Source organism: Elephantulus edwardii, unplaced genomic scaffold, assembly GCF_000299155.1.
Source record: "Elephantulus edwardii isolate Elephantulus edwardi_28Jun2011 unplaced genomic scaffold, EleEdw1.0 scaffold00188, whole genome shotgun sequence".
In the NCBI taxonomy this organism is placed as follows: Eukaryota; Metazoa; Chordata; class Mammalia; order Macroscelidea; family Macroscelididae; genus Elephantulus; species Elephantulus edwardii.
The window spans coordinates 185,041-189,814 of record NW_006399938.1 but is presented as its reverse complement, the minus strand read 5'-3'; the positions used below and the strand labels follow the sequence as shown (position 1 = coordinate 189,814).

The following is a 4,774-nucleotide window of genomic DNA, read 5'->3' as shown; positions in this document are numbered from 1 at the left end:
AAATAGTCCTGGGATATAATGGGCTTTCAGTACAACTATGACATGTACCTGTTAATTCACTTTCTAAAGCAATTGTATTTAGGTTTCATTTATTTGAAGACTAGCCAATTTTTGTAGCTTGAATAAGTAAAACATTTTTCGTAATTAGATAATCTGACTAATAATGATTTTGTTATTTTAGTGAAAATTCAAAAATTTAATAAAATTAAACCAAGGCCTGATGTACTTGAAGAAGAAAAACTGTATGCTTACTCCAGCAATATTAACTCGGAGACTGGATTCAGGTAAACTTTCAGGTCTGAGGTGGGGGATTATTGAGTAAAAGATAAAGGAAAGGGAATGAAAATTATCTCCTCTTCCCTAAAAATCTAGAAACCATTCTAAAGCCTGGGCTTTATGACTATACTTATGTACACTTTGTAATTGTGTTTAACTTGTTGACTTGCCTTTTGGTTGCACTAAAACTAAGTCTAAATCAGTGTACCTGACAGAGAGTGAGATTAATCTCTTTCTCAACCTTTTGGAAGCTCATTAAATGTTGCTTACTTCTTCTTTCTTGGAACATCCCCCACCTTTTCATAATACTATACTGATTTGGTTCCACTACTTCTATTTTATGACCTTTCATATCATGAGCTTACAGATATCACAGGACCTTTCTAATCTTCTCTTCCTTTTCTATTTCCAGTTAACATCCATGGGTTTAAATATCATCCATTTCTGTTGGATTGAGCTCTGGTAGCATGATTGGTAGACATTTGCACTGCTAATCCAAAGGTGCCACCTCTCTGATGATTTAAATCCAACAGCAGCTCCAAAGGAGAAAGATAGAAAGTCTCCTCCCATGTAACATACAACCTCAGAAAGCCCACTTGGAGAGTCAGCTGTGAGTCAGTTCTAACTCGCTGCAGTGAGTTTTTTAAGATATGTTAGAAAGCTTGAGGATAAGATAGTCATAAAAAAAATACAAATACAGAAAATAAGGCAATTTTCAAAATGGAGGTGGTGGGTAATGAGAAGTTAGAGCAGGACCACTGATTTTTATTTGTGAAAATTGTGTAGTTAGGAACAATTGACTAATTTTTATTATGTATGAGAATTTAGTATGTAGGAGAAATAAGTGGTTATAAATAGAAAGTATAAAGAATCTGATGAATCCCAAACTCCACCTCTGACCTTCCCCTCTGCCTGCCTTCCCTAGCCTCCAGGGTCTAGGTATTTCTATCACACTGTTTCAGTAGCTGTTACATCCTTACTTGGATATGTAAAATAAATATCTCAAACTTAATGTGCCCAAAAGAGAGACTTCTCCCAACTCTGAGCCATCTTTTCTCCTACCTTAGTGACTGGCATCATCCTCCAGTTGTTACACATACTAGAAGGTAAGCATCCTAACTCCTGCTTTCCTCATCTCTCACCTTCCTACCGTTAATGATCTGACATCTGCAAGTCCTGTTTACTTTTTATCCAAAACATATCTTAGATCCAGCCACTACTTACTGTCTTTTCCCTAGATAGTCAGGAGTCTCTTTGTGCCACCTTGGCCTCCTTCAGTCTAGTTCCACCTGTAAATACATATATCAATGGCCTCTACTTGGTCAAATCTAGTGTGAAACAACTCTTAGTCCTTGTATTTGTCCTCTCAGTGACATTGGACACCAGTGTCTTCAGTGCTACTTGGACTTCTTTTGTCAGGGTCATTGGTTCTTGATAATATGCTGAAGTGGTTGAACAGGTTGAGCATCAATTATTTCTTTTTAGTATAATAACTGTGTATTCCTTTTTTTTTGCTTTCTTTAATACCTCCTCTGTCAGTGACACTGTCATGGCCCATCTCCCCAGCTACATAACCTGTAGGTTACATTTAAGGAGTAGCTTCAGTACGTATGTATGATACATACATATGTATGATAAATCATGCAATTTCTGGAAGAACTATAATAGTTTTCATTGTATCGGGAGCCTTATTTGTCTTTGTATTTTTGTAGTATGTGTGTATTAAAATATACCTGTAAGTTTCTAGTGTTGCTTCCAATTTCCAAATACAAAGACTGAATTTTTAAGATACTAGTAATACAAGACAATAGTAAGGGAATTTAAATCTAGAAAAATGAGATATTCAACTTAAACCAGAGCTGACTTAGAACAGAACATTAGACCATAATTTCCACAGTAAGGACTGCCTATGGAAGAATAGTATTACTTTGGAAACGGAGGCGGTGTGGTCAAATCCTCGGGCATTGCAGAGCAAGCAGCGAGCACGGTGGAGCAGGAGCCCATGGCAGAGCAGCTGGCCCAGATTGCAGCCAAGAATGAGGAGGATAAGCACTCGGTCAACTAACTACAAGCTGCCTGCACAGAAGAGCATCCAGGAGATCCAGGAGCTGGACAAGGATGACAAGGCCCTGCTGGGCTGCATGGCGGTCTCTGCTGACCCCAACGTCTCAAATGTTGTTGTGACTCGCTTGACCCTGGTGTGCAGCAGTGCCCCTGGTCCCCTGGAGTTGGACCTGACCAACGACCTGGAGAGCTTCAAGAAGCAGTCATTTGTGCTGAAGGAGGCCGTGGAGTGAATAAAGAGTGACTAAAGGAGATAAAGATCTCCTTCTGGGTGAACAAAGAGATTGTGGCAGACATGAATTACATCCAGCACACCTACCGTAAGGGTGTCAAGATTGACATGGTTGAGTAAGTGGTGGGCAGCCACGGGCCTCAGGCGGAGGAGTATAATTTCCTGACACCCAGGGAGGAAGCACCCAAGGGCATGCTGGCCAGGAGCAACTACAAGTCCCGCTTCACTGACGATGACAAGATGGACCATCTGTCCTGGGAGTGGAACCTCACCATCAGAAAGGAGTGGAAGGGCTGAGTCCCGTGGAAGGACTGAGTTCTGGTGGGAGGGACTGATGGATGTGCCCTCCCCCCTAGACCAAAGTGCTGACAGGTTCCCTTCTCAGCCCAGCTTTGCCCAGCCTGTTCTTTCCTCCCTCGGCAGGCCCTGGCCCCAGTCTCCCCGAACTCTGCAGGCCCCAGCCGGCCTCCCAGCCAGGCCTCTTCGCCCACCCTCCCTTCCCTCCACAGGTCCCGGCCTCGGCCTCCCCACCAGGCCGCCCTGGCCTTGGCCTCCCCACCAGACCTCCCCGACTTCTGCAGGCCCCAGCCTCTCTTTAGGTCTGGGCCCCGCTGTTGTCTCTGTGGTCAGTGTCTTGTTGCTGCTTTTACCTGAGCTGTCCCCAGATTCCTGCCACCTTCCCGGCCAGAGATTGGCGCAGCTCGGGGGATCCTGCTGCTGGCCCCACCTGTCCCCTGGCCTTGGGCCTGCCAGTCATCGTGTAACCATGATGCCTTAACATGCAGAGTGTGTGCAGGGCTTTGCCATCCTCACCCCGGTGTCTACATCAACATGTCCCCATCCTGTTTGTGGACACCTAGAGGTGTCGGGTGCTACTCTCCACCTGTCAGGGCTGTGGGGACGGCTCTGTGGCTTGGGGATGCCAACTTGCCAAAACTTGGGTCCCCCAAGAGGGCTGGTGGCCTCTCCTTGACCACCCCTCGTGCTCACCCACTGCACCAACAGACCCCTTGGACAAAGCCGTGGCCTCGCCTTACCTGGCCCATCTGGCCTGTCCATAGCCGTTTGCCTGGCTGTCAGTATTTATCCTCCATTCATGTCCGCTGGGCCTGCCCTCTGCCACCTCTATCCGGCTCTCAGTGCTACCACCCTCGGGCAGGCCCTTCCCCAGGACCCAGCCAGGACAGACAGAGACCAAGCACGGAGTTGGGAGCCATCTCCTGTACCCTCCCCCTCCTTGCAGTCATGGTGTTGTGTCTGGTGAGCCCTTGGCCTCTGAGACCACAGAGGACCCCTCCCTGCTTTCCTCTCTGACTGGGAATAAACTCCCCCAAAGGGGAAAAAAAAATAGTAATACTTATTTATCTCTGCCAACTTATAGTTTTATTCACTCAGATGTGTCTTTTCTTTTTAAATAATTTCCTCTTGTGATTAAAGTTAAAGTAACAAAGCAACTCATTTAACCATTCATACAAATTTTGTTTTATGGCATTAACTATAATACTGCCAATGTAACTTCACTCTTCCTGCATCCTTTGTGTAATTCTCATTTCCATTAGTCCTTCTGTAATACGCCTTTCTATCTTCTGAGCTTTATTTCTGGGCAGGTCATTTGCTCTTGTATCATTAATTGTTCTAAGGAATGAGTATCTCCCTAGAATTCTTGTTCACCTTCTAGTCCTGTCTATAATTTGGCTGAAAGTTGAGCCACAGAGTTGAATTTTGTTCCAGTATATTTTAGGCATGTTGCAAGGAGGTACCAGTCCTTGGAGAAGGACATCATGCTTGGGAGGGTGGAGGGACAGTGCAAGAGAGGAAGACCCTCAATGAAATTGATTGACTCAGTGACTGGGGTAATGAGGGTAGTGTGTCAAAGATAGTAATGTTGGCTCAGGATAGAGCAAGGTTCAGAGCTATTGTACATAGGTTCATTATGAGTCACAGGTACCTTGATGGCACATAACAACAACATAGTAGTTACATCAGAGTTGACCTTACTCTTTGCGTATACCTCCCCAGTTCCATCAAGATAATTGGAAACTTTCATAATAACAATTGTTATCAATGCATAGCCATTTATCCTGTATCATTGCTATTGAGTTATGGGAGGAAACTGCTCTAGTTTCTCCCTGGTGGATCCTAACTGCTGACCTTTCCATTAAAAGCATACGTATAGCTTAGATCAGAAAAAAAAGGAGAGGA

At 44.5% G+C, this 4,774-nt stretch overlaps 1 pseudogene; it reads left to right on the top strand.

Moving 5' to 3' along the window:
- Nucleotides 1-220: 220 nt before the first annotated feature.
- On the top strand, nucleotides 221-2,869 carry LOC102854346 (annotated as a pseudogene).
- Nucleotides 2,870-4,774: the final 1,905 nt, after the last annotated feature.